The sequence below is a fragment of the Ictalurus punctatus genome, chromosome 19, assembly GCF_001660625.3.
Source record: "Ictalurus punctatus breed USDA103 chromosome 19, Coco_2.0, whole genome shotgun sequence".
NCBI lineage: Eukaryota > Metazoa > Chordata > Actinopteri > Siluriformes > Ictaluridae > Ictalurus > Ictalurus punctatus.
In genome coordinates, this window is record NC_030434.2 from 24,942,321 (window position 1) to 24,955,243 (window position 12,923).

A 12,923-nucleotide genomic window follows, 5' to 3' on the forward strand; every position below is an offset into this window, starting at 1 on the left:
ACCTACATTTTGCACTTGAGTGACTCAATTTCGTCATGAAAATCATATTTGCAGGATCATTCAGGGCTGGTTCACTTGGACCTACATATAACTTCTTAAACTGACAAGACGAGTGTAATTCACCTGCTACGGGAACACTTTATGATTTTTCCCAACCTGAGCAGTTTAAAACAGTTCTTAAAGAAGCTTACACCAGAATGTTCAGACAGTAACACTGAGCTTTTATTCATATCATATACAGTACATTCAGTCATTAAGGTGCAATATTACATTTTATAAGATGAATAAATAAATAAACCTTAGCAGTATGGAGATGAGGAGATGTCAGTTGTTAAGTACAGTGTGTTGAACATCTCTAAACAATCCACAAATAAAGTCATTTTATTATTAAAGTAACTTGAATGCTTTCATATGTTCCAAGCTATAAGCACTTTTCCCATTTACCAGGTGACACATGATGTCTGTGTATGTAAACAGTGGGAAAGAATCCAGAACAGTTGACCAGTCCTTCATAACAATGTCTTCATACGGGTCTTTTCCACCCTTTAACTCGAGTTTTGTGAAGTGTACTGCATTTGAACCATTACCTAAAGTGTCAGTAAATCTCACTTTCTCTTTTCATTGTGTCTGTGATGCCGTGTTTACAATTGATTGATCTATAAAATGCCCCGAGTGACGTCTCTAGCGACCCGGGAGTAAACAACGCGAGTGAAATCTGTCTGTTGCTTTTGAAAATATTACATTTTCTATCACTTTTCTTTAACCATCATCACCGTTTCATATAAAATACAAAAATAAAACCATCATAAAAAGCTTATAATCTTCCTTATACAAATTTAGAAATACCAAGCACAGGTAGAACGGTACTTCTTAGATTCTCTGCTTGTTGGACTCTACTTTCACACGTGACGCTGTCAAAGCGGGACACTTCACTTCTTTACTCTAAAATTCAGGAGAGATGCCTGGAATTTCATGTACACATGTTTTCAGCATTATTTTGCTTGTAATGTGCATGAATATTGATATGTCATAGAGGTGAATATTTATCACGGCCCTCGACCCTCCTCTGTAGGACGTTTTGGACATTCCACGCCCTCACTATCATATAAGAAGTTATTCCTCTCTCCTCCTCCTGTCTTCTACAGCTCCACTCCTCTTCTCCTCACGCCACTGATTTAAACTTCTCCTGCTCACTGAAATTTTCTTCCAGTCCCTTCCTCTCTTTCTTTGTTTTGTATGGTTTGATTCTGAAATACACATATTCCTGTGCCAGAACATTGATATTCAACATGTAGAAGGAGCTACAGATAAGTTACATGGAAACATTTGTACTGTGAGACTGGGTGGGGCGGGATTGGTCAGAGTTTGATCAGGAGCAGGTGGGATTATTCAGACTTTCTGCAACACCTTGTGGGATTGGTCAGACTTTCTGCATGGTTGTTGTAGGGCTCAGGTTGTTGACCGTGCTGCTGATTTATTTTGTTTTTGATGACTTTATACAGAAAATCATTATCTAAGGGTTTATTAATAATTCAAGAAATGTTCAGTTAAATGTCAGTCTCAGCTCTCTAATGTGAATCTATTTAATGAATATTAAAGATTATATAATAAAATATTAAATCTATAATAGTATTTGATATTAACCATAAAGAACTCTTTTGGTAACAAAACATAAAGATAATAAATACTATCTAAAGTTTCTAAATGAGGATAAAGATAATTACTAAGCAGTGAAAGAGAATGATGAGGAATTGTTTGTATGTCCACAGCTGAGAAAGGTGGACTCCTCTCACAGATGTGTGTGTGCATTAGTGAGTTAGTGTGGTGTGTTTTCTCTCGTCCACAGTGTGTGTCATTGTGCTGTATCACATCCTCCCCCTCAGCACCTGCAGTCGCTCCCAGCTGCAGCAGTGCTTCTCTGTGCACTCTCACTGACCGAGGTTTTTGTACGGCGCTCTAACACTGTGTGAACACATCACGACTACTGATATAATGGAAACTCTGACAGTAGTAATCTCCTGCATCTTCAGTCTGGACTCCACTGATGGTCAGAGTGAAGTCAGTATCAGATCCACTGCCACTGAAACGAGCTGGAGTTCCTGACTGTAAAGTAGTAGCCCCATAGATCAGGAGTTTAGGAGCTTCTCCAGGTTTCTGCAGGTACCAGTGTAGATAGCTACCACCAAGCACTCTGGTACTGGTTCTACAGTTGAAGGTGACTGTTTTTCCTGGATCAGCAGTTTGCACTGAAGGAGTCTGAGTCACAGTCACCTGACCTCTGGATCCTGAAGAGAAACATAGATTGTGTTTCTATGCTGTAAAGTGGTGTAGAATTCGTATGAAATGAAGTGTGTGAGGCTGTGAGTTGATGTTAAACTCTCACCTTGAGTCCAGAGGGCCAGTGTGCAGATGAAGACGCTGATCAAAGTCATGGTTGCTGTGGGTGAAGTTGCTGAGCAGCAGCTCTCAGTCATGAAGTGTTAAAGTCACAGGGCTATAAACACTCGCAGAGCACTGAAGCATGGACTGGCAATGCAAAGTGTGTGTGTGTGTGTGTGTGTGTGTGTGTGTGTGTGTGTGTGTGTGTGTGTGTGTGTGTGTGTGTGTGTGTGCACTGCAGTGTGATGGAGGTTTTTGTACGATGGTTTCATTAGAATGTATCACTGTGGAGGACTTTTGGTGGAGGCTCCAAACTCGTGGTGAACAGTAAGTGTGTTTTCTTCTTTTAACACAAAATCCATTTAGTTCATTACTAATTACATGAATAAATAAACTTAAACTAAACAGATTATTTATGTTTATAATTGCATAATTGATGTTATTGTGTATTATTAAGCTCTGATGAGGAACACATTTCAGTATCAGAACAGATCCCATATCAATGTTCTTGAACATTCAACAAATCTACAATTATTGATGTTAAATATGTAATAATTACACACTCGCTATATATTCGACATGCAATAACTCTGCAGTTCCTCTATAATAAACATTTAATAAATAGAGTTACTTTGTGTGGATGTAAAATCCAGATGAAAGCTGCTGTGTGTGTTTGTGTTAAACAATGAATATTTCTGTAATCAGCTACATTTGTATTTGCTGCAGTTAAATATGCTGAAGGTTTGAACTATAAAGTAATAACACTTGTTATAAAAAATGATTTTTCCCAGATAAATTACAGTGTGGAACATGTTTGTTTTGTCTCTGCACTGAAACTGATGTCAAATAATAAAGTACTCAATGAAACTCAGTCATGAAGTCAGACTTGATTAGACTTAATTACTCTGTAAGATCAGACAGTTCCACAAAGTTACAGAAATTTTTCATAATCATTTCTAATTGTGTGTGTGTGTGTGTGTGTGTGTGTGTGTGTGTGTGTGTGTGTGTGTGTGTGTGTGTGTGTGTGTGTGTTTCTCCTCTCCAGCGGGTCCCACAGCTCCCTCCGTGTCTCTGCTCCCTCCGTCCCCTCTGCAGCTGTCTGAGGGATCGGCCTCGCTGCTCTGCCTGCTGTCTGGCTACTCTCCACAGGGGGCGCTGGTGAGCTGGACAGTGGACGGCTCACAGGTGAAGAACGAGGTTCTGACCAGCGCAGAAGAAGAGAAGAACGGCCGTTACAGCCGCAGCAGCACCCTGACCCTCAGCAAAGACCTCTGGGAAAAGGGGGAGGAGTTCAGCTGTAGGGTCTCCCATAACAACGTCGATCATCCGGTCACGTTCAGAAAGAGTCAGTGTGAAGGCTAGTGGATCCAAGATAAGAGTTTAACATAGAGCTGCTTATGATCCATCTACAATAGAGTTTCAATTCTACACAATGCTGACATTTCTGTCTTTACTCTCTTCACTGTCCTGTTGCTCTTCCTGTAGTTTTTGCTGAAATAAAGCTGAGTTTTGGACGTTGTGTGTTCTTTTATTGGAGTTAATAGTGATGATCAGTGTGATGAGAGAGTGGGATTAGCTGTAGATTCAGTGCTGTGTGATGTGCTTCAGTGAGTTTGACTGAAGGAAGTTGAACATCTGGTGAAGTTTCTGCTCTATTCTGGGAGAAATGAAACTCTTCAATCCTGTTCATGCGAATCTCACTTACACCTCACTTCTCTCTCTCTCTCTCTCTCTCTCTCTCTCTCTCTCTCTCTCTCTCTCTCTCTCTCACTCAGTAATAATGTCTAGAAGTTTTTTTTTTTAATCATAGAATTTTTATTGAAAATTTACATTTTACATAACACCCCACTCGACAACCCCAACAAACAACCACAGCCAAAACCAAAAGAAAGGGGGAAACAAAAAAAAACAATGAACAAACAACCGGAGAAAAAAACAAACACAAAAAAACAAACAAACAAACAAAAAAAACTAACAAACATTAAAACCCAATATAACAACAACAACAAAAAAGAAGAAAAAAAGGTTAAAATGTTCAGGAATTACAGTCCACCTCTCCTCAGTCCACCACCAGGGGGCGTACATCATTGAAGTAGGTAATAAATTGTGCCCATTTTCCCAAAAATGAGTCACCCCTGCCTCTGATGTTGTACTTGATTTTTTCAAGTTTTAAAAAGAAGATTAAATCTTTAAGCCAGACTGATATAGAGGGGGGTTGTGGAGAGGTCCAATACAACAGTATTCTGCGCCGAGCAAGTAACGATGCAAAAGCCACAACACTAGCTTTTTTATGGTTCAGAGGCTGACGCTGAGATAGAACACCAAAGATGGCAATTAAAGGACAGACATCTAATTTGATTTTAAGAATGTCGGACAGAGTTTTGAAGAAACAGTTCCAAAAGTTCTGCAGTTTGGGACAAACTGCAAACATATGACTGAGGCTACAGGGCAAAAGTTTGCATTTTTCACATGTCAGGAACATTGGGATATATATTAGACAGTTTACTACTAGAGAGGTGAGCTCTATGGACCACTTTAAATTGTATGAAACTAACTCTAGCACATGACGTGGCGGTACGTATATTATCTAACGCTCTGCCCCACTAATCATTATCAAGCTCCAGGTCCAATTCCTCTTCCCAAGCACTAATGGTTTTGATATTGTAAGAATCGTCCTGTGAACAGATCGTTGCATATATCCGTGAAATAATGCCACCCTTATTAGGATTCAGCTTGAACACCTCTTCCCATACAGACTTTGTAGGTAAGGAGGGAAAACCAGCGAATAGGGAGGAGACACAATGCCTAACTTGAAGGAAACGGAATAGGTGAGACGGAGGCAGGCTGAATGACGAGGATAATTCAGAAAAGTTTGCAAACACATTATTAATGAAAAGATCCTCAAAGCGTTTCAGACCCTTCTTTTCCCACAAAGAGAACGTGGAATCCATAAAGGAGGGGAGAAAGAGGTAGCTATTACATATAGGTGTCATGGTTGAGGCCGAGATGGATTTAAAATGACGGCAAAACTGATAGAAAATTTTTAGAGAGGGATTATCCGTGTATTGTGAAAGGGCTATAGGAAGGGAGGAGAACACCATAGCAGGGAGGGAGGTTGAAGTACAAGACTTCACTTATAAGTGGCACCATGGAAGAGAGGGGGCCTGCACCCAGAGCACCAGTTTCTGAATATTAGCCGCCCAATAATAATACATGAAATTGGGCAAGGAGTGGCCACCACTTAGTCGACCCCTCTGAAGTGAAAATTTGGAAACCCCCCAAATTTTCCCTGCCCATACAAAAGAGGAGATTAATTGGTCTATATTCTTGAAGAAAGATTTGGGTAAAAAAAAAAACAAAAACGTATGGACTGGAAAAGGTAGAGGAATTTTGGAAGAATGTTCATTTTTACTGTGTTTATTCTACCAAGAGGGGATAATGGTAGAGCTGCCCATCTTTGGAAAGCCGACTTCATGTAGGAAATTAAGGGTGTAAAATTCGCCCCCATTAACGCAGAATAAGAACGGCTGACATTAACTCTGAGATATTTGAATTTTGAGTCCTCCAAATGAAAAGATATTTCAGTCTGTTTTATTTTTTGGCCAGATTGGTTTATGGTAAGCATTCACTCTTCTGTAGGTTCAGTTTATACCTGGAAAATTTCCCAAAGTCATTTAACATGCGTATTATCTCAGTACTAGATGCAATCAGATCTGTAACATAAAGTAGTAAGTCGTCAGCATATAGGGCTAGTTTATGTTCAGTTCCCTTGCGGATTATACCCTGAAATACAGGAAGAGTTCTAAGCGCCATCGAGAGAGGCTCAATTGCTATAGCAAAAAGTAAGGGAGACAGAGGACAAACCCTGGCGCATACCCCGTGACAGAGTAAAATAGTCAGATTTAGCATCGCTGGTATATATGGAAGTCTGCGGTTCCACATATAATAAACAGATCCATATCATCAGTCCATCCCCAAAGCCGAACCTCCTTAGCACCGTAAAAAGATATTCCCATTCGATCCTATCAAATGCCTTTTCTGCATCCAAAGAGATGACCACTTCGGATGAGGCGCTGTTTTGTTTTGAATACAAAATGCTAAGTAGAGTACGAATATTAGAAAAGGAATGCCGTCCTTTTATAAACCCGGTTTGCTCCTCTGAAATAATGCTAGGGAGAACCCCCTCCAAACGAGAGGCCAAATGTTTGGCTAAAATCTTGACATCAACATTGAGGAGGCTAATAGGTCTGTATGAATTACATAATGTTGGGTCCTTCCCATCTTTGAGCACTAGAGTTATAGACGCTTGTCTCAATGTTTGTGGCCCTGTCCCTAGTTCTAAGGATTCCTCGAATACAGCCAGAAGTAATGGGGCCAATACAACATGAAATTTCTTATGAAATTCGGCAGGAAACCCGTCGGGCCAGGTGAATTCCTAGATTGCAATGAGTTGATTGAGTTAGTGATCTCATCTAAGGTGATGGGGCTGTCAAGCTCAGATGCCAATAAAGGGTCAACTCCGGGAAAATTAATATTTCCAAGAAAATGGTCCATGTTACCTGAATTGTCAGGAGATCCAGCTGTGTATAAAGAGGAGTAAAAACTTTTAAAAGTTGAATTAATTTCTATAGGATCCGAGGTTAATGCACCACTGGACTGCATAATCTGAGTGATAGAGCGCGAGGCCACTCGGCTACGCAGTTGGTGAGCCAACAACCGACCAATCTTATCTCCATATTCATAATAATTGCCACGTGTATGTAACAACAGCCTCTCCGCCTCACCTGTCGATAACAACTCGAACTCCGCCTGCAAATTAAGCCTTTGTTTATGCAGCTCAGGGGTCGGGTTGAGAGCATATTGGTCATCAATGGCTCGAATATTATCCGATATTTCTTTTTTCTTATCCTTGCGTTGCTTATTGGCATGTGCAGAATAAGAGATTACCTGTCCCCTTAAGAAGGCCTTTAAAGTTTCCCAAAGTAAAGACTAAGAGATTGAATCAGTTTGATTAGTAAGAAGAAAATCATCTATTGAAGTAGAGATATACTTGCAAAACGCTGAATCGGATAGAAGTAGAGAGTTAAGCCTCCATGGTGGACGAAAGGCGCGATGTGAAGGTAGAAGAATGTCAAGACTTAGAGGAGCATGGCCTGACATAACAATTGGTAGATATTCAGAGTTTACAACTCGAGAAATTAGAGAGTTATTAATAAAAAAGTAATCAATGCGAGAAAACGTTTTATGTACGTGAGAAAAAAAAGAATATTTTCTCACTGTGGGGTTAAAATACTTCCACGGATCAATGTAACCATTCTGAACCATAAACTCAGAGAACACCTTTGCCATTGCAGAGGGAGCCTTTGCAACAGCGCTAGATTTGTCCAAAACCGGGTCAATAACACAGTTTAAATCTCCCCCAAATATCAAGAGATACGTGTTCAAAGCAGGAATTTTGTGATTCAGTGCCCAATTTCAAACTCTCAAACGACGCAACAACTGGGGCCAGAGCGGAGTCGATAGCTGCTTTCACCTGAACTGTTAGCGCACCTGGCTCATTTGGAGCGTTTGTTTCGGAACCTGGTGTGTTTTCTCCCTTGGTTCGGTTCATTTAGACATATATGAACACTGCAATCTTGCTCGGATCCGCACCAAAACAATCTGTATTCGTTTACAATTCGGTTCCTCACACCTGACTTGCATAAACACATTTTGGGACGATTTTAAATTGCCTTGTGAAAGCAAACCGAGCCAAGGACAAAATGCAACGTTTGAACAATTTATGTCCCCGTTTCAGAACAAATCACAGATCTACAGGTCTGAAAACGCTCTAAGAGAGTGGAATGGTCAGTAGGACTGGAGAAGTGCACAAAGGTAAGCTAGGCTCAGTCCATTATTGTGTTCGATGTAATGGTGAGCAGTTTAAAAGAAGTACAAGCCGTTATTGGACGTCAGTGTAATCCTAACCCTAACTGTATTAGATACAGAATTGATATCTTTCTTATAGAAAGTTTGGGATCAAAATGAACAAAAAGGAGTGATTATGGAATAAATGATCAAATGAAGATCAGCGACCCTGCTATGAGCAGCTGTTGAACACACCAGCATGAGTTGTGTCTGACAGTACTGATCTCCTGCATATTCAAGTGACTTTTACAAATTCTCTCCCATAATCCACTCCCACTGAAACCAGGTGGAATCCCACACTGATGCTGATATACCTGGTGTTTCAGGAGTTTAGGAGCTTCTCCAGGTTTCTGAAGGTTCAGACAATATCCACACCGGTCCTGCAGCTGATAATAACAGTCTCTTCTGGAGAAACACACAGAGACTCTGGAGAATGAGAGAGGAGTCTCAGTGTCTCAGCAGTAGAGTCAGTACTTTATGGTTTTATATGACTGCATTATGTGGCCATCAGTGTGACTGTGACATAATCATGCAGAGTAGAATAAAGAGAAAGGTGGACTCCTCTCACAGATGTGTGTGTGCATTAGTGGGTTAGTGTGGTGTGTTTTCTCTCGTCCACAGTGTGTGTCATTGTGCTGTATCACATCCTCCCCCTCAGCACCTGCAGTCGCTCCCAGCTGCAGCAGTGCTTCTCTGTGCACTCTCACTGACCGAGGTTTTTGTACGGCGCTCTAACACTGTGTGAACACTCCACCACTATGGTAACTCTGACAGTAGTAATCTCCTGCATCTTCAGTCTGGACTCCTCTGATGGTCAGAGTGAAGTCAGTATCAGATCCACTGCCACTGAAACGAGCTGGAGTTCCTGACTGTAAAGTAGTAGCCCCATAGATCAGGAGTTTAGGAGCTTCTCCAGGTTTCTGCAGGTACCAGTGTAGATAGTAACCAAGAAACATATTCCAATCGACACTGCTACTGGTTCTACAGTTGAAGGTGACTGTTTGTCCTGGATCAGCAGTTTGCAGTGAAGGAGTCTGAGTCACAGTCACCTGACCTCTGGATCCTGAAGAGAAACATAGATTGTGTTTCTATGCTGTAAAGTGGTGTAGAATTCGTATGAAATGAAGTGTGTGAGGCTGTGAGTTGATGTTAAACTCTCACCTTGAGTCCAGAGGGCCAGTGTGCAGATGAAGACGCTGATCAAAGTCATGGTTGCTGTGGGTGAAGTTGCTGAGCAGCAGCTCTCAGTCATGAAGTGTTAAAGTCACAGGGCTATAAACACTCGCAGAGCACTGAAGCATGGACTGGCAATGCAAAGTGTGTGTGTGTGTGTGTGTGTGTGTGTGTGTGTGTGTGTGTGTGTGTGTGTGTGTGTGTGTGTGTGTGTGTGTGCACTGCAGTGTGATGGAGGTTTTTGTACGATGGTTTCATTAGAATGTATCACTGTGGGTCACTTTTGGTGGAGGCTCCAAACTCGTGGTGAACAGTAAGTGTGTTTTCTTCTTTTAACACAAAATCCATTTAGTTCATTACTAATTACATGAATAAATAAACTTAAACTAAACAGATTATTTATGTTTATAATTGCATCATTGATGTTATTGTGTAATATTAAGCTCTGATGAGGAACACATTTCAGTATCAGAACAGATCCCATATCAATGTTCTTGAACATTCAACAAATCTACAATTATTGATGTTAAATATGTAATAATTACACACTCGCTATATATTCGACATGCAATAACTCTGCAGTTCCTCTATAATAAACATTTAATAAATAGAGTTACTTTGTGCGGATGTAAAATCCAGATGAAAGCTGCTGTGTGTGTTTGTGTTAAACAATGAATATTTCTGTAATCAGCTTCATTTGTATTTGCTGCAGTTAAATATGCTGAAGGTTTGAACTATAAAGTAATAACACTTGTTATAAAAAATGATTTTTCCCAGATAAATTACAGTGTGGAACATGTTTGTTTTGTCTCTGCACTGAAACTGATGTCAAATAATAAAGTACTCGATGAAACTCAGTCATGAATCAGACTTTATTAGACTTAATTACTCTGTAAGATCAGACAGTTCCACAAAGTTACAGAAATATTTCATTATCACTTCTAATTGTGTGTGTGTGTGTGTGTGTGTGTGTGTGTGTGTGTGTGTGTGTGTGTGTGTGTGTGTGTGTGTGTGTGTGTTTCTCCTCTCCAGCGGGTACCACAGCTCCCTCCGTGTCTCTGCTCCCTCCGTCCCCTCTGCAGCTGTGTGAAGAATCGGCCTCGCTGCTCTGCCTGCTGTCTGGCTACTCTCCACAGGGGGCGCTGGTGAGCTGGACAGTGGACGGCTCACAGGTGAAGAACGAGGTTCTGACCAGCGCAGAAGAAGAGAAGAATGGCCGTTACAGCCGCAGCAGCACCCTGACCCTCAGCAAAGACCTCTGGGAAAAGGGGGAGGAGTTCAGCTGTAGGGTCTCCCATAACAACGTCGATCATCCGGTCACGTTCAGAAAGAGTCAGTGTGAAGGCTAGTGGATCCAAGATAGAGTTTAACATAGAGCTGCTTATGATCCATCTACAATAGAGTTTCAATTCTACACAATGCTGACATTTCTGTCTTTACTCTCTTCACTGTCCTGTTGCTCTTCCTGTAGTTTTTGCTGAAATAAAGCTGAGTTTTGGACGTTGTGTGTTCTTTTATTGGAGTTAATAGTGATGATCAGTGTGATGAGAGAGTGGGATTAGCTGTAGATTCAGTGCTGTGTGTTGTGCTTCAGTGAGTTTGACTGAAGGAAGTTGAACATCTGGGGAAGTTTCTGCTCTATTCTGGGAGAAATGAAACTCTTCAGTCCTGTTCATGCAAATCTCACTTACACCTCACCTCTCTCTCTCTCTCTCTCTCTCTCTCTCTCTCTCTCTCTCTCTCTGTCTCTCTCTCTCTCTCTCTCTCTCTCTCTCTCTCTCTCTCTCTCTCTCTCTCTCACTCTCTTACATGAAATTACCTTTTCATAAACCATACCTGGTTCTGACTTAAAAATAACAGACAGTAATGGAATTCTACCTGACTGTATATCAAAACTCTTGTAGAAACAGTTATTAGTTGGTTGAAATTATATCCGTCTGAAGCCAATTTTCCTTTTGGTTCAGTTGCATTACAGGCTACAAACATAGTTTATTACTGATCCCTTTTATTGCCCATATCTAACAAAGAGTAATCCATCCATCCATCCATTTTCTGTACCACTTATCCTTCAGTGTCACAGGGAATCTGGAGCCAATCCCAGGGAGCCTGGGGCACAAGGTGGGGTGCACCCTGGACAGGGTGCCAATCCATCACAGGGCACAATCGCTTACACATTCACACACCCATTCATACACTACTGACAGTTTAGACATGCCAATCACCCTACCATGCATGTCTTTGGACTGGAGGGAGGAAACCAGAGTACCCAGAGGAAATCCCAGCAAACTCTGCACACACGGTGGGAATCAAATCCCCAACCCTGTTGGTGTGAGGTGAACGTGCTAACCACTAAACCATCATGCACGAGACTTTTTGTATTTGGACACAAGTCTTCGTGTTTTTATTCCCCGTGTGCAAGCACTGGCTGATTTACTCCAGGTGTCTGTGATTTTAGTTTAATGATGTTTGTTCTTTAAACCCCTCATGTTGCTGTGCACTTCCCGCAGTATTATATTCGTTTACGTTATGTAGGATGAGTTCGCATGTAGTAGCGAATGCGTGTAGCATGCTAGCGGTCTTGGTTCCATAACCTTTTTTTCGTGTAATGCCTAGACTTTAGTCCCCTGTGTAATCTAGCCAGTCCTGTTCAGTATACACCGCGTTCCTTGTTTATCCTTTGCTTGATTTATTAATAAAGACATCGCTCCTGCGCTTACTTCCTGGTTACCGTCTCGTGTTGTTACAGGAGCACTGGCCAGGTCTTCAACACTACTACAGAAAAACTGTCTGATGGATTTACACTTAATTCACTTTATTTAGTCTGAGACAGGAACATCAGTACAGGAGGAAAATCCCACAGATACAGAGTATTCATAACTAGGGATGTCACGATACCATAAATCCAGTAGTTGGTACCGATATCAGCAAAAATACACGATACTCAAGACCAAAGTCGACACCACAGTGTGTAAAAATAAATAAATAATACTTAAACATTAATTCCTTTATTGAAACATTTGAGCATTATAAAACACAAAATACAATATTGGCAACAGTCACATAATCTAAAAAAGGAATTACAAAATAGATATATAATAAATATTGTCGCGACGGACCGACAGCCGGCGCGCATGATAAGAAAATCGCTCCTTCCCCGACTGCCGCGCAGACACGAAGCAGACAGCCTCGTGCCAAACACACCATCAGCCCGGAAGGACCGTCACGGTGGGGCGGGACCGTCGACGCTAATCCGTCGGGAAAATTCCACCACGCAGGCAACGGCGGAAGAGTATAAAAGGACGCTCTTATGCCCCTGCGTGGAGAACGGCTAAGAGACAGACTACGTTCGAGTGCGGACAAGACCGCCGGATGGTGAGATCGCGTTCAACGGTGGATGACGGCACGGGAAACCCACACACACCTCTTGCGAGCCCCGACACGCCCTCGAGAACGTCACAACGCCA

At 41.5% G+C, this 12,923-nt stretch overlaps 2 long non-coding RNA genes across 2 annotated transcripts; both read left to right on the plus strand.

Moving 5' to 3' along the window:
* Positions 1-2,260: 2,260 nt before the first annotated feature.
* On the plus strand, positions 2,261-3,893 carry LOC128635442 (uncharacterized). The gene is made up of 2 exons (XR_008398411.1): positions 2,261-2,706; positions 3,425-3,893. It is a non-coding gene; the product is annotated as an uncharacterized LOC128635442 (long non-coding RNA).
* A 5,514-nt stretch (positions 3,894-9,407) lies between these two features.
* On the plus strand, positions 9,408-10,959 carry LOC128635440 (uncharacterized). Its single transcript, XR_008398409.1, has 2 exons — positions 9,408-9,772; positions 10,492-10,959. It is a non-coding gene; the product is annotated as an uncharacterized LOC128635440 (long non-coding RNA).
* The last annotated feature ends 1,964 nt before the right edge of the window (positions 10,960-12,923 follow it).